Below are 22,341 nucleotides of genomic sequence, written 5' to 3'. Positions count from 1 at the left end.
TCCTGTTTATTCTTTCTTACTTTGGTTTTCTATCTTTTCCTTGATAAAATCAGTCAGATATTTACTTTGTTTTTTAACCTTAAGAAGTAGCTCTTAGATTTTTTTAATTCTACAGTTTGTTTTTCAGTTCATCTGTTTCTGCTTTCATCTTATTTATATCCTCCCTTTCTCCCAGGCACTAATTTTGTTGGTTTTATTTGTTGTTTTACTAAAATCTGAGGTTGAGTACATTTCTTTTTCAAAAATCAATTTTCTAAGGTCAATATCAGTCTTTGCCTGAGTCTGTATTTAGTTTGCTATATAATCAGTTATTGTATACTTGATCCCCTGGTTGATTCAATATGATTTAAGAACATTTTCTGTTTGATTTTTCCAAGTGGTTGGAGTAGCGCATTTTAAACTTCTGTTATGGTGAGAGACTGGACATGTCTAGTTTTAGCTTTTCTGGAATTTACTGAGGTTTTCCTTCGTGGCTTAACCTAAATATTTTTTTTTAATGTTGCACAGTCAACTGGAAAAGTATACTTAATCCAAAATTTAAATGAAAGCTTTATAAGTAACTAAATAAACCACGTTACAAGCAATACAGGTCTTACACTATACTTCAGGCTTTCAGTTTTTACTAGCATGAAATGCATCCATATATGAAGAGTAAGGACAGAAATTCTCAATCTTGCACCTAACCTAATTTTAGTTTACACTGCTAGACCTGTAATAGGCAGAGTGTTTCTTAATAATGTATGGAATTTCTAATTCTAAGGAATGTCCAAAAATTCTCGAAAATATTAATAGCTATTTAAATTCATTTCCATGTTCATTTTTAATTGAAGAAGGAAGTTAAAGTGATAAAAATACTTGAAAGTCACTCCATATCAAACACCATTTCAAAACCAATAAGGCATCCCTCCTTCTGTAAAACAGTAAAATGTGATTTTACTAGCATGTTAGAGCTATGACTTTTCTTGTATGAGACACTATACTCCAACTAATAATTAGTGACTACAATAACTTTTCAGGAGCCCTATCATATCATAAAATTATATTGAACTAGCAAAATCCCTAAATCCCTGGTTTTCCCAAATCTACGCTTTTGCAGCTTGTTTAAACTAGAATTCGCTTTCCTTTTCAATTCTGATTAAAAATCAGTTTCTGAACTCAAGCTTTTGGTTTCACTCCAAGATGAAGAGATGGAGGAATCCTGGCTCTCCTGTGAGTTAATTTCAAAGTACACCTTATTAAGATTCATTTTCCTCCTACAAAAAAAATTTTTTTGGTGTTTTATTTTGCTATGCAGAGTTTTTTATTTGCATACGTATATGTGTAATAACAGTTTACACTTCACAGGGTTACTAAGATAGTATCTGAAAATATATATTTAAGTGTCTATCACATTGCCTGCTGCACAGCAAACACTAAATATTAGCTATTATTATTATTATTACATTTTTGTTTTCTCCTATCAGCTTTCTTTTCTCTTAAATTCACTGATCCCATACTCTGTAACTGACCACTTTAGCTATGCCTCCTCATTTAAGATCATCTTCAGAACAATAAATGGCTCAATGCCTTTACCAACTAACTGATGACAGATGTTAAACTGAGCACCTCTCAACTGTGCTTAATCTTGCATATCACCTTTTGGTTTCCATAGCATCCAGGTGTAGTTTGGAGAGTATTTCATCTTTCCACATCTTTCCACTTAAAGCTTTCATGATCAGATAGAAGAGTGAGTTTCCACCACACACATTTATTTTATTCTTCAAAAAATATGTTTTATTTCTTACCAATAAACTACAGCCCATAAAAGCAAAACAGTCAAGTAACTGGTTATTCAATTTCAATAGCTGTGCCATTCAATAATTATATTGAATAATTATATTCTGTCATTTGGAAAATGAAAGAAATTCTTGTGCCTCTACAACCTTCAGTTTCCAAATAGTTTAATATAATTTTCAAAAATACCATTAAAGATATGTTAAAAGGTTGTTTCAGTTTATTGCTATACAAAATAACAAGCACTTGGGATGGAGGGAGGAAGGCAGCGAAGGACAGAAAAATAGCACAACTTTCAACTAGCTACACCGAGTTTTCAGATGGTCACCTTCCACAAACTTCAGGAAAAGGTTATCTGTAATTATGACCCATCTCTTTCTCTTGAGGGTGAAACCAAAAATTGTCCTCCTTACTGAAGCCTATATGCCTCCTTTCATGAAGCTTAGCTATCTTACTACATCATAATGTATTTTGCTGCTGGCCAAAGAGAAATGTAAAAGTCCCATGGAGTTGGTACAAGTTACATTTTCCCCTAAATTGTTCCTACCTCACTCCCTAGTAGAGAAGTATTATTTTGGCATCCAACTCTCTCGGTAATCTTTCTCAAACTGAGAGACTATCATAAGCAAGTGCCTTACAGAGAACACAGAGATACTCATTAAACCACCACAGCACATTATCATCAGTTTTTCCCCCATGTCCCAGGTCTCGGGCTTCTTAAAGTAACTAAGCCATATTCGCCTCTCCACATTTAAAAAATTAATTAAAGAAATAAGAACAATTTTTAAACAAAACTGTGAAGTAGCTTTCTCTTAAACCAAAAGGCATATTTACTAGATATATGTTATGTGCTAGACAGTGTGCTAAGTGCTTCCCCTGATTTTATCTCATGGAAACCATGTAAAGTCAAATGAGAAGTAATTGTAAGACAGGTGTGGGGGTCGGGGTAAGAAGACCAAAGAGTCACAGAGAAATTCAGCAAATAGGACCAATGGAATCAACAAGTAACTCAAAGTCAAACGGACCAGGAATAGGCTGCTTGCAGATCGGGAGATAAATCTAATTTTGAAAAAAAAACTAGAAGCTGTTACTATACATTTTATTCTTTTTTTTTTTTAATTGAAGTATAATTGATTTACAATGTTGTGTTAGTTTCAGGGTACAGCAAAGTGATTCAGATATATATATATATATTATATGTATTCTGAATATAAAATACATATTTTTATATACAATAGTGTGTATCTGTTAATCCCAAACTCCTAATTTATCCCCCACCCCACCTTTCCCCTTTGGTAACCATAAGATTGTTTTTTATGTCTGTGAGTCTATTTCTGTTTTGTAAATAAGTTCATTTGTATCGCTTTTTTTTTTAGATTCCACATATAAGTAATATCATATTTGTCTTTGTCTGACTTACTTCACTTAGTGTGATAATCTCTAGATGCATCCCTGTTGCTGCAAATGGCATTATTTCATTCTTTTTTATGGCTGAGTGGTAGTCCAATGTATATACGTACCACACCTTCTTTATCCATTCCTCTCTAGACAGACATGTAGGCTGCTTCCATGTCTTGGCAACTTTAAATAGCGATACACTTTATTCTTCGGCTTCTAGCTTCATACTAAGTCAATTCTTAGTTTCTTGGTGAGTACCTTGTATTTATAAAGGAGTAAATTTGACTGGACTCTGGATTCACTAAATATTAAGACAACTTCCAAAATCAAAATTACAAATGAAAACTGGTATTTAAAAGTTTAAATTCTAGCCAGTACACTAAAACGAACAAAAGAAATAAAAGGTACAAGGATTAGAGTGGAGGGGTTAAAAAAAAAACTTATAAGGAGATATAAAAATCAGAGAAGCACAGACTCTAGGGCTAGAATGCCTGGATTCAAATCCCAGCTCTGCCACATACCAGCTACGCAACGTTGGGCAAGTTAATGTCTATTTCACTGGAGCTCTTGCAAGGACCTAATGGGTTAATACGCATAGGTGCTTAAAATAGAACCTGGTAAACAGTAAGCACTATATAGTAAAACTGTCATTTGTGGACAATATGATTTTGTATATATAAATCCCAAAAGACTCAAGAAATTATTAGAAATAAAAATTTGGCAGGTTGCTAAATACACATAGTTCAATTGTATTCTTATAAGCCAACAAAGAGAAAATGTAAATTTCTGGACCTTTTTCTTATGGAAATTTTCAAAAAAGCTTAGAGAATAATATCAAGAATTACACCACCACAACCCCACCCTCCAACACCACAAGTGCCTAGCTTAAACAATGATCAACTCATGGCCAATCTTGATTCATCCCCAGCCACAGCCTTCCCTCTATTCCAGATAATAAAGCAGATCCCAGACAAATCCTTGCATCCATCAACATTTCAATATGTATCTCTAAAAGATAATGACTCTTTTTCAATATAACTACATGCTGTTATCTATCACACCTAAAAATTAACAATAATTTCTTAATATAAAATATCCAGTGTTCAAATTTCCCTGATTATTTTCTAAATATTTATTTATTAAAATCTGGACCCAAATAAAGTCCAAACATTGCTATTAATTTCAGTTTTCTTCCTTCTTTTCTCTTTTTTTGTTCCTCACAATTTATTTGTTAAAAAAAACCAAGTTGTGTGTCCCAAAGACTTCCCCATAGTCTAGATTCTGCTGACTGCATCTCCATGGTATCATTTCACTTGTTTCCCTGTCTTCTATGTTTCCTGTAAATTGGTAGTTGGAGCTACAGGCTTGATCAGATTTAGATTCAAATTCAATTTTTTTGGCAACGATACTTCACAGAAAGGATTGTGAACTTTCATTAAGAGAAACCTAATGTCCGACTGTCTCTCCTCCTGTGATGTTAGCAGCCACTGATGATCTTTGCTTACGTCCTGGAATTCATTATGAAATGGTAATGTTCTATTTATCACCCCTTAACTGTAAATAGAATACTAGTAACTAGAATACACCTGAGAAAAGAAACTTCCTTTCCTCAACTACTGGTCACATTCAGGTATAGTTGGTTTCTTAGCATACTCCAAAGAAAATGAATGAGTTCTTTAAAGTATCATCATGAACTCATCAGTTTAAACATATTGGATGTGATTGATTATATATTGCAGTGATACTTACTAATGCTCAAATTGTCTCATCTTTGGCCAGACAGAGCCCATTCAATTAAGCACCTTCATTGTTTTGCCACCCCCTATGGTAACTTCCTTGCAAGATGTTCAAGGCCCCAGCTCTGGAACCAGCTTTAGCCATAAGCTGCTTTCCATTTCAACTAGCTCCTTTCTTATTCTTTATTTCTACTAAATTAAAAATGCCTAATTCTTAATTATAAATCAACTGTGTTATATTGAATACATTCTGGATATTATGATTGAACATGGACCCAGAAATTACAGAAATATTTCCTTCTCAAGTCTACTTTCAGCATTCCATTCAATGTCCAAAAAAGAGCATATCCCACTCAAAACTGGATGTTAAATGCTTCAGTTTGAGAGACTGGAGCAACAAGATTCCTAATATATTCTCTGCCGGCATTTTGGCTCTGGAAAGTATTTCTTCATGTTCTATTTCAAAATTTAGATGTGGTTTTTAAACATGTACGATAAAAATTCACTGGTTTTTTTTTCTTTGATAACCCAATAAAATCATCAAGTGTGGGGAAATGGTCAAACCCTTAGATATGAATTATTTTGTATTATAATTCAGACTTTTATAAAATTCTTATACCTCATCTTAACATTGAAACTCATGATATTGTGAATATGAAGTTATAAGTTCTGACTATTTGAAAAAGTAAACGTAAGTTTATGCCTCCTTGAAATCATAGAAATGGCATTATCAGTGGTAAAGAAACATTCTTCTTATTTTACTAAAAAACAAATTAACAAACATGTAAAGCCCTGTCACCCTACACAGCTAGCATACATCGCTGTGGAAAAGCAGGATCCTATATTTGCTGACCATTTCTTCCCAAAATCCTAAAAAGAGACGGTGTTAGTGGCCAAAAATTGCTTACATCCACAATTTTTACTGTTCTTTTTCAACATTAAATCACAACCAGAAATCACATTATTAAATGCCAATTTTTCTCTCTGGAAAAAAGCAGGATATAAATTTATATCTTGGTGCAATTTCTTTTATTCACAGACCAAGTACACCCTCTCCTACAGCTAAAGTTGTTGGGCTTTGATCAGAGGAACCAATGCAACTTTTCCAGACAACAATGGCTTAAAAAAACCAACCAACCACCACCACCACCACCAACAATAAAACAAAATATCAACAAAAAACTCTTCTGTTAGTGTGGATTTCTCAGTGATTAAACAGTAACACATCTCTATGAACTGCTGGTATGTCCTCAGCACATCAGTGCTTTCATCCAACTGAAAAACAAAAAATTCTGCTAGCATGCACATGACAGTAACTGCTTTTCCAGATGGTATGCTTTTGATAAGGGATTTTTGCCAAAAGCTCATTTTACTTTCTCTCCAAGCATAATATTTGTCGTTAAGTTTGAAACTGGTTTGACAAGCTTCTCAGTAGTAGTGTGAGTTGACCTGTTTTTTGCTAGAAGGATAACTGTGAATGATACTTCAGTAGTGTGGTCTTCTCTATCTTTAGCAACAATGTGCATTAATGTAACACTGAAAAGCATCATTTTATATAATTTTATACACTTTTTTCATTTTTCATCAAAAGTCTAAAAAGTAACTATTAAAGAAAAGGAAACTAAGACAAATATTAATTCAATTCCTCAGGGTAGCATGAAAGTAGAAGAGTCAAAGCTTGTGCTCTTTCCATCACACCACAGAGAAAATCATGGTGGCAAGGGAATACCTATTCCCTCAATATACCTTGTTGAAATGTTTTCAAATGTTTTTGTGAGTCCAAACAAAATATTTTTTAAAGGTACTATTTTAATTTAATGTAAACTATAATCCAAGACATCACCTTACAAATGTTCTAGGGCCTTAAACTCAGGTACTGATTTTGTTTTGTTTTAATCCCCCTTCCCAAAAAAACAAAATCCCACTATCTCAAAATCTTAAAGTCCTCTCAAAAAGTTTTTAAGAAAATATTGTCAAAATGTATTATATAAAACTTCTGAGCACAAGTTTGTGAAATTTTTACTTCATTTTTGAAAGGGAAAATGACAAATATTAGTTTGCAAATGCGCGGGGCAATATAAGAAATTGATGAATTAGAAATCCCTAATTTAAGGATTTAAGAAACCTAATTTGGTTATATGGCACTTTCACAAGCAGAACCATAAATGGGTAACAACCACAACCAATTAGTCACCAAATTCAATTGATCAGAATGTCCTACTCTCTTTTTGTTGACATCTGAATATAGAACTTAACTATATTACTTAGAAAGGAATACTAAACTATGATTTTATGTGCTCATTTCACAATTGCTTTTTTTTCTTTTTAATTAATTTATTTATTTCTATTTTATTTTTGGCTGCGTTGGGTCTTCGTTGCTGCGCACTGGCTTTCTCTAGTTGCGGCGAGCGGGGGCTACTCTTTGTTGTGGTGCGTGGGCTTCTCATTGTGGTGGCTCCTCTTGTTGCGGAGCACGGGCTCTAGGTGCGCGGACTTCAGTAGTTGTGGCGCAAGGGCTTAGTTGCTCTGCGCCATGTGGGATCTTCCTGGACCAGGGCTCGAACCCATGTCCCTTGCATTGGCAGGCAGATTCTTAACCACTGCGCTACCAGGGAAGTCCTCATAATTGCTTTTAAATGGTTTTCAGATGTGAGTATTTAGCCTCCCTAGCCCCAGAGTAAACATTCTGAGTGAAAGATGTCTTCAACTTCATTCATAATGAAGTTACAGAATAATTTATATCCTTCCACATATTTAGACTTATTCTTTGCAAAGCCTGAATATTCAACTAATGTTGTTAAATGAAAGTAAGAAGGAAAGATATCTTTAAAAAACAAGGGAGGGACTTCCCTAGTGGTCTAGTGGTTTAGAATCCGTCTTGCACTGCAGGGGATGCCAGGGAACTAAGATCCCACATGCCATGGGGCAACTAAGCCTGCATGCCACAACTAGAGAGCCCGTGTGCCGCAACTACAGAGCCCACGAGCTCTGGAGCCCGCACACCACAACTAAGAGCCTGCACGTTGCAATAAAAGATCCCACGTGCCGCAACTAAGACCCAACACAGCCAAAAAATAAAGTACATCCAAATTTTTTTAAAAGGGAAATGATTCTGGTAATAAGTCAAATTATATATTTAATCACCATTACCATTTGATTCAAAATGACACCAAAAAATTTTTGAAAAGTACAATATACCTGCTAGCTGCCAGAGAAGGTTTAAAACTTCTCATCAAAACAACCTCTTTTTCATCTGCTAATTGATTCGAGGTAACTTTTCTTTGGCAAAAACTGCTCAATTATACCACCGCCTTCTAGAAAGTAATTCATTTATTTTAACTGAAGCAGTCTTAGGTTTTCCAATATGGATTCTTATATTTTAGAATTTACTGTTTTACATATTCTTCTTCCGAAACAGAATAAAATGAAATTTAAAATCCAAGTAATAAGTGATACATTTTTCTCAGATTTTCATCTTCTCTATAATCTAGCAAAATTAATTTACAAACCTCTATAATGTATACAGAGAACCAACCAACTCTGACTGTCCCTAAAAATAATTATCTTTCCATACTTTCTGCCTATTTGGAAAAATACAATTAACACGAAATTATTTTGTTTTTAAATAAACACCAAACTAACTGTACCCTCTTTGAAATTTATATGTATTTTAGAAAAATAGAGACCACTATGTTTTCTGTTGATACTGTGTTTCCTTTGATTGTTTTCAATTGTCTTATGTAGTCTTTAAAGTGGACAGCTACCCAATGATTTGGAAGTATCATTTGACTCTTTAATTACATGCCTGGTTTTTCTGATCTAAGTGAAACTAACCCGTCAAATCCCTGAGGTCCTATAGAAACAGTCTACTGGGAGTATAAGTGACATTTCTTGGTGAATAGAAAACTCTTAACAGTAAGTTTAGGAAAACAGGAAAGAGAGGTTTCCAAACTAAAGGACAATCACTAAGATCTCTTGTATCATGTAAGCACACTTGGTTAGAGTGCTGAATTCAATTGCTCATCTCAGAGGGTCATGACATAAACAAAATAATTATTAAATTGACATTTATTTATTCCAGTTCTTCTATACTGAGTGTTAATCTGCACTCAGTGTTATTTCTTTTTTTTAATGAACATTTTGATATATTTTCTTACATTTGTGTTTCTTCTTTTTTTTAATAAATTTATTTACTTTATTTAGTTTTGGCTGCTTTGGTTCTTCCTTGCTGTGCGCAGCTTTCTCTAGTTGCGGCGCGCGGGCTTCTCCCTGCAGTGGCTTCTCTTGTTGCGGAGCATGGGCTCTAGGCGTGTGGGCTTCAGTAGTTGTGGCACGCAGGCTCATAGCCGTGGCTGGCGGGCTCTAAAGTGTAGGCTCAGTAGTTGTGGCGCACGGGCTTAGCTGCTCTGCGGCATGGGGGATCTTCCCGGACCAGGGATTGAACCCGTGTCCCCTGCACTGGCAGGCGGATTCTTAACCACTGCGCCACCAGGGAAGTCCATTATATTTCTTATAATTGACATGTTTTCCTAATTATAAGGATGACCTCCCTTTAAAATCTGAATCTCTTCTCTGATTTGGGGGAACGTGTGTGTGGGGGGGTGGTCTCTTCCCTAAAAGCTAACCATTCTAACATAAAAACTTTTAAACTTATGAAATCTATATAGATAGAAATCAGCATTATAAAATGACTGCCAAGGAGTCAAATTAAAGTAAAACTGTACCTCGAATACCTTAGAATAAGTAGAAGTTCTAAATGTCGGTGTCTTCATTTGGAAGCAAAAATTCTTACTGCCTGATCTTGCCTGATGGTCCTTGATTTTTATCATGAGAGTCGGTTCCAGTTACATTCCATTAGACCTAAAGTAGGAGAAAAGAGACATTTGTTCTACTGAAAACATTAGATTTTAGATACCGTGACACATCATTGTTTCCCTGTAAGCATACAAAGATTCTTATACAGATGCTTTCGTTGTTCAAGAAATTCTAATTCCCATTCTTGTCCCTATCACAGATTTTAAAAACTGAAATTAAAGAATAAAGGTTAAATAAATAAACAAATATAAAGTTGATAAGTGGTAATTAGTTACTAGCTTTAAAAAGGTTCAGATCCCCAAAGGAGGTATGCAGCAAATTGGGCTTTGCATTGGTAATTCAAGGAGGCAAGAGACCTAAGCTACTGACTCACTCATCAGAGTTGCTGAAGTCACCCCAGCAGCAGTGGCCTCAGTACCCAGTTTCAGGTAAAATGGAACAGTAGGAGGAAACAGGATTTCCAGCAGAAGATACCTCTATGATAAAGAAGCACCCAATATGATGGCTATCATTCATTCCTGGGTCCTTGGCAATAGGACGTGACAAATTGGACTTTCCTAAATTAATGGTAGTGCTGTATCTTCCCATTCTACCTCAAAGCTAACTCCAAACAGTGGGACTGTGCAGACATCAGAGAATTCTTAAGAAATGTGAGCCCTACTGGCTTTCGTTATTTAAAGCCTAACTGCTTTAGGTTTTACCACCCAGGGTTAAGCTTTCCACTAATATTCCCTTTAGATTACAATGACACAGTGGATCAGGCTCCAGAGACAATCATTACACCACAGGTCAATTCAGGAATCTTGCTAGTTACTTCTACCTGTGGCTCCCAGCCCTGTCACCCTTGGGCTTTATTCAAAACATAAACCATTGTGACTACCTTTTCTCCTGTTTTCATGCCCAGTGTTCTCTTTGCTGTCTCAGTCACCGCATGCGTTTCCCAACTGCCGCCCTTCCTTCCAACCTTTTCCACAGGGACCTCTGGAAACCCTTTTTACATAGTAAAACAAAAGACCTCTACATCTTCAACCTTATCACTGAACACTACTTTCAACCACTGGGCTAAATCTGGCTCTTGAAAAGAACCCTCTAGAGTGAAGACTAAGGCCATAGGAATCAACCTTGTCCACAGTAACATTTCCAGATCCTAACTCACAAGCAGTCCCATTCCTTCCCTCAGGGTCATGCCATCTGGCTGTCCTACCCTCTTCTTGTCTTTGTCATTCAATATTCCACTCTATCTTTTCTAACCGGGGTCCAGACTCAATCCCTTAGATGCACTCTACCTACATTCATCTTTCCAGTTCTGTGTTATCACCAGTCTCAAAATCTTGGTTGTCACCCAAGCTATCAGTCCAAGTACGTTACTTTCTTTCTTCCACTTCACCACTCTCAAATTCCTAATCCTGGGTCAATTCAATCACCTGCTAGAGAAAAAACACACAACCACGTGGACTGATCCTGCTATAATATTAAGGTCTTCAAATTTAGTTAGACACTGAATGTTATCTATGTCATTAATCAGATCCTTCTCCCATAACGCACATTGCCTTTGTTCCCAAATGTGCAACTCTCCCTCTTCCAGCCCCACCTGGGGTAGAATGGGAAAGGAGTTTTATGTTTTCCTTAACCACTTATATTGTGAAAATACTATTTCTTTCATCTACTTCTAACATTTTCTCAGTCTATCGCTGGCTTTCAATACAAAAGTTTTTCTTTTCACATGGCCAGATTTATCCATCAGTGCATTTTTCACTTTCTATTATTTCTTTGCTTAGAAATTTCTTCCCCGTCAATGATAACAGATAAATACTCTGATTTTCACTTTTCTGTGGGCTAAATTATTTGAATACTTCATTCCAAATGATGTATGGAAAGAGATTTAACTCTGAACTGACCTGTATTCCAAATTGCCAGCTTTCCTAACAACATTAAGTAATTAAGTAAACCACCCCTTGATTTATAAATTTCTTCTTATACATTTCATTTGTCTACAACAAGGTTGATTTCTGGGCTATAATCTATTTACATAATGTAATTATTGTTTCTTTATATGTTTTAATTTGTAATAAGAATATTCTTTGGTATTCTCATCTCCTGTTCTTCCTGACAATAGTTAGATACATTTTATCAGTTTCCAAGGGTATGCCCAGTAGTTTCATGAGTAAGAAGTGGTTCCCCAGTCCACTCTCAGCGCTCTGTGTTTCTGACAATAGTTAGATACATTTTATCAGTTTCCAAGGGTATGCCCAGTAGTTTCATGAGTAAGAAGTGGTTCCCCAGTCCACTCTCAGCGCTCTGTGTTTCTGTTATAGTTGCTGCCTACACACAATGCTCCTTTCTGCTTTGAGGGATCATCCACATTGGGTCTAGACCCAAAACCTTTCTAATCATGCTAGAAAACCAGCTTTTCTATATATTTATTCATCTAGAGCCAGATTCATAAAACCTTGATCTTTGCATTTCTCCATGCTTTGTATTTACCTTTTCATTTGTAAAATCTGATTTATGTAAAATAAAGGTATCTCACACACAAGTTTTATTTCATAGGCCAACATATTTTATCAGCTCTAAAGTATTTTTAAATCTTCCTGTTATCTTTTAAGATTCACATGTTTATTAACTTTAACTTTTCTTAATATATACTACATTCACATGAATCAAAAAAAATCAAAATGATGTAAAAAGGAACATAACATATTTGAGAAGTCTCATTTGTATATCACACATGCAGCTCACGTTGTCCTTGCTTACTATAGGTTACCACTTTTATTAGTTTCTTGTATGTATATCCTTCTAGTGATTCTTTATGCAAATACACTTAACTGCAAATATAATCTTATTCTTCCTGCCTTCTTACACAAAATATTCAGTTTTGCACCTTATTTTTTTCACTCATTATATCCTGCAGATTTTCCATGTTAGGATATGTTTTATCACTGTTTTCTAAAACTCCATGATATTTCATTGTGTGAATATATACTAGCTTGTGTAACCAAGCCCACAGTTCTAAGAAATTAGATTCTACAAATTTAAGTCTTATTTCTGAAAATAATTTAGTTCAAGAGCAATAACTGTACACAGGAAACTATGTGGTATGATTTCACAAATTTTTATTATATTAATAAATGTAAGTTCTCTTGTATATTTCTTTATCTTTTATCTCAAGTTTACTTTATGATCCTACCTAAAATCTATCAACCATAATAGTCATAAACTTTGAAAGTAGAAGGACAGTTCTCAGGTTGAGAGGTCTCGAATTCTGAAAGCTGCTCAACCTCAATGAAGGTTTCAATGGGTCTGCAAAAATGAAATACAGCTGTACAAGAAGCAAAGCAGTTGCACAATTCAAGAAATGTTCTATGCTACTTAGTGGGATCAGGAAAAGCTTCATGGAGGAAGTAGTCCCTTGGGTTCAATCCTAAATGACAAAGTGCTCAAGAGGCAAATGAAGGCAAGAGAAAACATTCAAGAGGGATCCGAATAAGCAGCAGTTTGAAATAGCAAACCCTGTCAAGAACTCTAAGTAGTTCCACTTCCAACTAGAATGCAGAAAGCCACAAAAGAATGTTTTCCCACCCTAGTGAGAAAAAGCCAGATCTATAAAATCAAAACTTCTCTTGAATCTAATAAAGAATTGAAGTCAGAAGGCAACTAAGTAATTTAATACCAAAGAGGGACAAATTCCTCCAGGGAGAGGCTGTACACACAAACTGTTTTACCTTTGGCAGGTCATCAGAAGAAGTGGCCTCCATACACGTATGTAAGAAAAAAATCAGTTAAGATTTTAACAAATTCTTAAAGACCAAGTATGAACTATTATGTCAGTTAGGAGTGGTTGAGAACCCCAGACACAAGGAGAGTTTACACTCAATTGCAAGTTCTTCTACATGCCTCAACCAGATTCTCGCAAGAAAGATTAGAGGTAGGATAGGAAACCAGAGAAAGCCCTTCATCACTGAAGCAAGTGTGTACAAGGTGATGAGTACAGGCCTGAAGCTCTGCCTGCTTCCCCAACCCGTCCCCAACACAGAGCAAAAGCCTAGAGCCACTGGGGGAAGGACAGAAAACCCTCTCACCCCAGGGTCCAGGCAAAAGTCCACTGCTTCAGAGGAGAACAGAAGCAAAATGCCTCTCCCAGACGGGGAGAAAACACTCTTAAGCTCCCAGACACAGGCAAAGACACATTGATGCTATGAGAAAGTAGAAGCAAAAAAAAAAACCTCTGCCACTGTGGGGGAGGGGGAAAGGAAAAAGTCTTGGGCAAAGGATCCTGCACCAATACCAACAGAGATGTACTACTACAAGGGAGGGAACGGATATTCCTGCCCAAGACCAACCACAAATGTATGACAGTGTTTGACCACCACAGGGAAGAGAAAGCAGGAAAGCTAAGAAAGTCCTACCACTGATACCCAGGAATGCAGGGCCTGACCAGGATTAAGTCTGGACCAGAGCAAAACAGAACTCTGCCCTGTCCCACAAGCATAGCACTGGGTAACAAGCAACAATAATCTATCACTGGGAGAAAAACAATAACATGAAATCCCTCTGCAAACAGATGTGCAAAGACTGTTGAAAGATGAGGGTGATACAGGATCACAGAAAAGTCCTGTAGTACCACATGCCACACTCTAAACACAAGGCAACAGCAGCCAAATGGAGAAATGTGAAGCCTGTGGTACACTGAAGGCAATAATGGCCACAAAATCCAAACCCACCTCATTTCAAGATTAGATTGACTCAACCTCTGACAAAAACAGCCTGAGAGAAGAGGATCACTTCAGTCTCTCCTATTCTTCTGTACATGATGATGAGCATTAAATCACAAATTATGAAGCATCCACAAAAGCAAGAAGAAATAACCCTTTGTCAAGAGATAAAGTAATCAACAGAATCAGGACTGATTCATTAATTGAAATTATCAAACATTCTAAAATAACTATGTTAAATGATCTAGTAGAAAAGATGTATAACATGCATAAAAAGATGGAAATTTTCAGCAGTGACATGGAAACTTTAAAAAAGTAAAATAGAAAAGCTAGAAACAACAAAAGAAATTTTGTTTACATTAGAGAAGAAAAATTTCTTTGGCAGCCTCAACAGCAGCCTGGACACAGATTAGGAAAGAATCAGTGGACTTAAAGACAGGACAATAGAAATAATACAAAATGAAACCACAGTTTTAAAACACTGAAGGAAAAATACAGTTCAGGGCATCCAAGAGCTGTGGAACTATATCAAAAGGTATCACATCCATTTAATTGGAGCCCCAGGAAAAGAAAACAAAAATAATAAGATACAAGAAATACATGAAAAGATAATGGCCAAGAATTTTCCCAAATGAATCTAAGACAACAAACTAGAGAGCAAAAAATCCCAGAGAACCCCAATCATAATAAATACCAAAACGCACACACACAAACAAACACACATGGGTATATCATAGTCAAACTGTAGAAAAACAAAGATAAAAATCTCTAAGACAGAGAAAAAAGAAAGACTACATACAAACAACAAAGATTAAAATTTTCCTTATCTTCAGAAAATTATACAAGCCAAAGACAATATTGAATATAATACCTTTCAGGTACTGAAAGAAAAAAGAGCTGAACATAGAATTCTATAACCAGCAAAAATATTTTTGAAAACTGAAGGAAGAAAGAAGGAATCTTTTGACAAATAAAATGAGAGAATTCACTGCCTGCAGACACCAGAAATGTTAAAAGAAGTTCTTTAGGTAGCAGTGAAAATTCCCAGGTGAAAATTTGGATCTACAAAAAAGAAATGAAGAGCATTAGAAAGAGAAGGTAAAAATAAAAGACTATTTTTTCCATATTTTATTGATTTTAGAAGTTTACACACGAACTAAAGCAAAAAATGATAATGTAGGGTTAATTACATAGAAATAAAATTTATGACAACACAGTATAAAGATGGAAGATAGACAGTTGAAGTATGCTGTATATAAGGTATTACATGACACATGAAGTAGTATAATATTATTTAAGGAAAAAATGTGATTTTAAAAAATGTGAAAAAAAATATTATAAGTTAAAGATATATCTTTTAAACCGTAGAGTAGGGGTTCTCAACCAGGAGCAATCTTGCCCCCTCAGGGACATGTAGCAAAGTGTAGGAACTTTTTTGGTTGTCACAACTAGGGGTGGGGAATGGGTGCTACTGGCATCTAGTAGATAGAGACCAGGGATGCTAAAAATCCTGCAGTGCACACAGGTATCCCCTCCATGACCCAATAACAAAGAATTATCCAACCAAAAATACCAACGGTGCCAAGGTTAAGAAACCATGACCTAGAGCAACCACAAAAATATGTGTGTGTGTATAAATATACAGAATAAGCCAAGAGTTAGATAAAATGAAATTATGAAAAATGATTAATTCAATAGAAGGCAGAAAAAATAAACAAAAAAGATTCAAAAATAGAAAACAACTAGCAAGATGGTAGGTTTAAATCCAAACTTTCAATGATTATATTAAATAGAAATTATCTAAACACCCAATTAAAAGGTAGAGATTATCAGATCAAATTTTACAAACAAAATCCAATCGTATGCTATCCACGAGACATTTTATATACAAAGACATAGGTTAAAAGTAAAAGGAGGGAAAGGAAAGACAGCATGGCTGTATTAATATCTGAAAAAGCAGACCTCAGAATAAGGAATATCACCAGTGATAAAGAGGGACACTACTTAACGATAAAGGATCAATTCATGACAAAACCGTAAGGAGATTAGACAAATCCACAATTACAGTTGTAGACATTAATACTCCTCTGTTATTAATCAACAGAACAAGAAAAGAGAAAATCACTAAGCTATAGAAAACCTGAAAATACTGTCAACTAACTTGACCTAATTGGATATTTATAGAACATTTTACACAACAAGAACAGAAAATGCATTATTTTCAAGGGTACATGGAACATTCACCAAGAAAGACCATATTCTGGGCCATAAAACAAAGCTCAAAATATTTAAAAGAATTTAAATTAAATAATGCATTTTCTCTGACCAAAACAGAATTAAGTTAGAATCAATAACTGAAAGATAAATTAAGAATTATCAAAGGTTGGAAATTAAACAACACAATTCTAAATAACCCAAAGATTAAAAAGAGAAATTAAAAAACACTTTTAATTGAATTAAAAGTAAAGTAGAACATATCAAAATTTGTGGGATACCACTAAAGCAGTTCTTAGAGAAAAACTTACAGCATAAAACATAAACTGCTTATATTAGAAAACAAAAGTCTTGCATCAATAATCTAAGCCTCCACCTTAAGTAGAAAAAGAAGAGCAAATTAAACACAAAGGAATTAGAAGAAATGAAACTAAAAACAAAAAGCAATAGAGAAAATTTATGAAACTGAAATGTAGTTCTTTGAGAATTTCAATAGCGCTGAATAAACTTCTGGCCAGAGAGAGAGAGAGAGAGAGAGAGAGAGAGAGAGAGAAGTCACAAATTAACTATACCAAGAATGAAAAGAGGACGGCACTAGAAATTGTACAGATATTAAAAGGATAATAAGAGAATATTATGAGCTACTTTATGGCAATAAATTCTACAACTTTGATAAAATGTACCAAGTCCTTGGAAGTCTGAATACAAACTACCAAGTTCACTCAAGAAATTAAATAACAATAGCTCTCAATATATTAAGAAAATTTAATTCATAATTTAAAATCTTCCCACGAAGAAAGTTCCATGACAAATGGCTTCCTTGGTAAATTCTACCAACATCTAAGGAAGAAATCATAACAATAATACATACATTTTCCAGAAATAAATGAAGAGAAAACACTTCCCAATTCATCTTATGAGGACAGCATAACTCTGATATAAAAGTCAGACAAAAAAAAAACTGTAAGAAAAATAAATTACAGACCAATATCCTTTCATGAACATAGACACAAAATATCTTAACCAAATATTAGAAAAATGAATCTAGCAATATACAAAAAGGAATATATATCATGACCAAATAGCATTTATCCCAGGAATGCAATATTAGTTCAATATGAAAAAAAAAATCCATCAATGTAATTCAACATATCAATAGACTAAAATATAAGCAATCACCTTCACAGATGCAAAAAAAATTTAGGAAAAACCCACAATCATTCATGATTCAAAACTCAGAAAACTAGGAACAGAAGGGAACGTCCTCAGCCTATGACATGAATTTACAACAAATCTAAAGCTAATATCATACATAATCATGAAAGACTAAATGCTTTCCCTCTAAGATCAGGAACAAGGCAAGAACATCTGCTCTCACCACTCCTATTCAACAATGCACTGTACTGTCAGTACAATAATGCAAGAAAATGAAATAAAAGCCTAGAGATGAAAAAAAAAAACAAAAAGAAACAAACAAAACTGTCTTTTTTCCACAAGTGACAGGACTGTCTCTATAGAAAATCCCAAAGAATCTACTACTGAAACTAAATTTGCTTAGAATTTGGCAAAATTGCAGGATACAAAGTCAACATATAAAATTCAATTGTATTTCTATATGGCAGCAATTAATAATTAGAAATAAATTAACAAAACAGTAGCAATTACATTAGCATCAAAAAAGAAAGATATAGGATAAATATAACAAAATAAATGGAAAATTCCTGTGCTCAAAAATACAAAACACCAAGTGAGAAATCAAAGACCTCAATAAATGGAAGTATACTGTTTTCAAAGATCAGATTAATCAATGTTAATATATCAATTCTCCTCAAATTAGTGTATAGATTTAACATAAATCACAATTGAAATCCCACCAGGCGGGACTTCCCTGGTGGCCCAGTGGAGAAGAATCCGCCTGCCAATGCAGGGGACACGGGTTCGAGCCCTGGTCCGGGAAGATCCCACATGCCGTGGAACAACTAAGCCCGTGCACCACAACTACTGAGCCTGCGCTCTAGAGCCGGTGAGCCACAACTACTGAAGCCCCTGCGCCTAGAGCCCGTACTCCGTAACAAGAGAAACCACCGCAATGAGAAGGCCGTGCACCACAAAGAAGCCACAACTAGAGAAAACCCACGCAACAACAAAGACACAACGCAGCCAAAAATAAATAAATAAAAAGAAAAAAAACTTACGAGGATTTTTTAAATAAAAACTGGTTAGCTGACTCTACAATTTATATAGAAATGCACAGAACCTATAATGCTAAAAATAATTCTAAAAAAAGAACTACGCTGGAAATTTTATACTACCTGATTTCAATACTTTCCTTTTTTTTTTTTTTTAAATGAAGATCTTTTTATTCTTGACCTGCAATTTTTTTGTTGTTTTTGGCCACGCCATGCGTTATGAGGGATCTTAGTTCCCCGACCAGGCATTGAACCCATGCCCCCTGCAGTGGGAGCAGAGAGTCTTAACCACTGGACTGCCACGGAAGTCCCTCAATACTTTCTACAGAGCTATAGTCATCAAGACATTATAATTCTGGTATAAGGATAAACATACAGATCAATGGAACAGAAGAGACAGTCCAGAAATAGATCTGTTATGGTCAAGTGATTTGATTTTCAACAAGAGTACCACGGTAATTCAATGGAAAAAGAACTGTCTTTATAACAACTAGTGCTAGAACAAATGACAATCCATATGGGGGAAAAAAAAAAAAGAACCTCAACCCACATCTCACATCTTATATAAAAATTAATAGACCTAGAGACTTCCTTGGTGGGCCAGTGGGTAAGACTTCGAGCTCCCTATGCAGTGGGCCCAGTTCGATCCCTGGTCGGGAAACTAGATCCCACACGCATGCCGCAACTAAGAGTCCGCATGCCACAACTAAAGATCCTGCATGCTGCAACTAAAAGATCCCACATGCCACAACTAAGACCCGGCGCAGCCAAGATAAACAAATAAATAAATATTTTTTAAAAAATTAATAGACTTAGATATTTTAAAATATAAAACTATAAAATTTCTAAAGGAAAACACAGGAGAAAATTTGGGGGATGCTAGGTTAGCCCAGAGGTTGACAAACTTTTTCTGTAAACGGTCAGACAGTAAATATTTTAGGCTTTATGGGCTATATCATCTCGCTGCAAAGACTTAACTCTGTCCTGTAGCATGAAAGCAGCTATAGAGAACATGGAAACAAACAGGCATAGCCATGTTCCAATAAAACTTTATTTGCAAAAACAAGCAGTGGGCTGAATCAGCTGTAGTTTGCCAACACCTGAGTTAGGCAGTTTTTAGATATGACACAAAAAGCATGGACCATAAAAGAAAATATTGAGATATTGCACTTCTGTTAAGAACAGAACTTAACAGTTCTGATAAGAACTTCTGTTCTTCCATAGACAGTGTTATGAAAATGTAAAGACAAGCCACAAACTTGGAGAAAATATCTGCAAGACAAATATCTGATAACTTGTTTCCGGAATATAAAAGAAATCTTCAGTACAATAATAAGAAAATAAACAGTCCAGTAAAAACAATGGGCAAAGTATTTGGACAATGCAAAAATGACAACTCTAACAAGCAGCCTGCTGATATGGTACATGTGCTTAATCTTTCCTACTGGCCTTTAGGCTCCTGTCTGAATGGAACACCCAACATTCTGCCTTACACAAGAAGATAACCAACAAATAAAATAAAACTGTCAGAGCATTTTTTAAGCTAAGTTTTAGAGTAGTTAATACATGTACCTGGTATAAAAAGTAAATTGTACTAACAGACTATGGTGAATAGAAAGTCCCCCCTAGTCATCCAGCTCCCTTCCCTTGTTTACTGTGTATTCATTCGTATTCTATACATTAAAAAGCATTTATATGTATTTTTAATGAAAGTGATGGCATACTATACAGCTTCTCATCATGATTTTTTTTAACTTAATGTGTTTTAGAACTTACTTCATATCATTCCTTATAGAATTCCCTCCTGCTCTTTTAACAATTTCATGATATTCTATCATATGAATACATCATGATTTGTTAAACCAGTTTCTCATCGACAGACTCATATGTTGTTTCCAGTATTTTTCCATTACTGACAATGCTCTAAAGAATATCTGTGTACTCATGAAGTAGAATTACTTTCTGAGTCAAAGAGTATCTGAATTTTAAATTATGGTACCCTTTGCTAGAACTGTGCTCCACAAAGTTTATCAGGGCTTAAAAAATATACATGGACATGTGTCAGTAAACCTTCCAGATCAGAGAAACTAAGATTTTCAGCTTTAAATAATCCAAGATACTTGTTAAGCCCAGATAAATTTAGAGTGAGTGACAATGACAAGAGTGAGACTTACCATGGCCCCTCATTACCCCCAATTTTTTCTACTAAATTAAGGTAATAATTTTTATTTAATATGTATAATCTAATTTCTAAGAGGACTTGAATTGGTTACAAGTTAAGACACAAGGTAAAGAGGATTAATCACAATAAAACTTTCTAAATAAAATTAAAAATTAAGATACTATGGTAGTTAGTTGGTATGGCCACATAATAGCCTCCAAAGATGGCTGCCATCAAGTCCTTCCCTCTCTCTGTACACGTCACTCCACCCATGAGGATATGATGCTTATACCCCAGTTCCTTGAATCTTGGCTGGCCTTGTGACTTGCTTTGACCAACAGTGACCAAAAGTGACATTCTGAAACTCCACAGACCAGAAGGACTGACAGTTTCCCCTTTCTCCCTCTTGGAAGCAAGAGGCCATGTAAGAAATCTGAATACCCTGAAATTATCATGCTGGTGAGAGGCCACGTGGAGGCACGCCACAGTGCCAGACATGTGAGTGAAGCCTCCTTCCAGCCCAGCTACCAGCTGAGTGAATGCACCCAGCTGATGCCACACAGAGCAGAAGAATCCCCTAGCCAAGCCCTGACCAAATTCCTGACCCACAGAACTGTAAAAATAATAAATCAATGCCGTTTTAAGCCACTAAGTTTGGGAGTGATTTGTTAAATGACAATAGGCAACTGAAACAGACACTATCAAATTCATAATATCAGCAAATTATAAACAATGAGTGTCAAATTTGGGTCCATGTTTCCAGGGTTGTAAGTTTTCATCTCTGATAAGAAGAAAACATGTAAATTTTGTATCTGAACTGTATGTACTTGAAAAAGAACAATGAACCTAGTGGACTATAGTTTCAAACATAATTTTAGAAAATGCACATCATTCAAATGACGTTGCTTATAGATATATTTATAGACAGATGGCATATCATTAAATCAGAATCAGTACAGGCATTTTCATGTTGGGGGAGACTGAGGTGACATGATCTTGATACTTTTGTTCTCTGAAGACCTAATACAAGAAATTAGATGAATACATAATTAAAATATTCATTAAACTATCTTCTCATATCTGATACTTTAAGTGAGCTTTTGATGGACACTAAATAGCTGTCAGTTTGTGATTAAATCTTCTAATAAGAACATACAGAATACTCTATAAGATTGGTTAAGGTTAAAGTCATACACATTAATAGCCCAAAAATCTACCTTTCCCCTAGAACAGCTCCCACTGAGATCACAAATATTCTTTAATGGTATATCCCATGAAAATGCCTTAGGCCATAACTTATTTAACCTTAAACAGCAACTGCATAAATAACCATTCCCTTTCAG

The 22,341-nt window shown here is 35.2% G+C and overlaps 1 protein-coding gene across 8 annotated transcripts in view; it reads right to left on the bottom strand.

The window, feature by feature from the left end:
* The window catches only part of NCOA1 (nuclear receptor coactivator 1), a 333,798-nt gene that overhangs the window by 186,559 nt on the left and 124,898 nt on the right, over positions 1-22,341 (bottom strand). For 7 of the 8 annotated variants that reach the window (XM_061168793.1, XM_061168795.1, XM_061168792.1 and 4 more), the window contains one exon: positions 9,641-9,767. The gene's annotated coding sequence lies outside the window, so the exon portion shown is untranslated. Of the gene's footprint in view, positions 1-9,631; positions 9,768-22,341 lie in introns of all 8 variants that reach the window. The other variant, XM_061168796.1, reaches the window with a different exon arrangement.

This window comes from Eubalaena glacialis, chromosome 14 (genome assembly GCF_028564815.1).
Source record: "Eubalaena glacialis isolate mEubGla1 chromosome 14, mEubGla1.1.hap2.+ XY, whole genome shotgun sequence".
Lineage (NCBI taxonomy): Eukaryota > Metazoa > Chordata > Mammalia > Artiodactyla > Balaenidae > Eubalaena > Eubalaena glacialis.
The sequence above is the reverse complement of the archived record's forward strand: the minus strand, read 5'-3'. Positions and strand labels throughout refer to the sequence as shown.